Source organism: Penaeus monodon, chromosome 22 (genome assembly GCF_015228065.2).
Source record: "Penaeus monodon isolate SGIC_2016 chromosome 22, NSTDA_Pmon_1, whole genome shotgun sequence".
NCBI classification, from domain to species: domain Eukaryota; kingdom Metazoa; phylum Arthropoda; class Malacostraca; order Decapoda; family Penaeidae; genus Penaeus; species Penaeus monodon.
In genome coordinates this window covers 2207353-2207846 of record NC_051407.1, presented here as the reverse complement: position 1 = coordinate 2207846, position 494 = coordinate 2207353, and the positions used below count along the sequence as shown (strand labels likewise).

At 41.9% G+C, this 494-nt stretch overlaps 1 long non-coding RNA gene across 1 annotated transcript in view; it reads right to left on the bottom strand.

Moving 5' to 3' along the window:
* Positions 1-233, bottom strand: part of LOC119586821 — a 10966-nt gene extending 10733 nt beyond the window's left edge. The window contains exon 1 of the long non-coding RNA XR_005229970.1: positions 127-233. This is a non-coding gene — a long non-coding RNA (uncharacterized LOC119586821). The remainder of the gene's footprint in view (positions 1-126) is intronic.
* Between the last annotated feature and the right edge of the window lie 261 nt (positions 234-494).

Below are 494 nucleotides of genomic sequence, written 5' to 3'. Positions count from 1 at the left end.
ACAGACCATTAAACAACAAATAAGCAAATAAAACAAACAAATAAAATAAAAACATAAACAACTCGAGGAGCAAATCAAGACAGACGAGGGGAAAGACACACAGCAAGACATGAACAGTCCACTCACTTCTCTCACGTTCCGAACATCCCCCTCGACGTGACACCTCCAGCCGCGGCCTCCTCCTTCAGACCCAAGTATTGGCACTGTCGCCTGGCGCACATTTATACAGAGCGGAGACCGAGTCTCGACTAGAGGATAAAAATAGGTTGAGTGAAAATAAAGGTATAAAAATGTGTATGTATTCAAGTTTGCAGATAAGAGAGGAGATAAGAACGGCACGGTACAAGAAACATCTGTTCGAACAAGTGTTTTCGGAGCAGTAAAATGTCGAGCGCACTATAGGTCGTTCTAATCATGAAGCCTTTTGGTTAAAAAATAATAATAATGGAGAAAAACCACGGGTCGTCTATATAGCAAGGTTCGTTATGTTGACG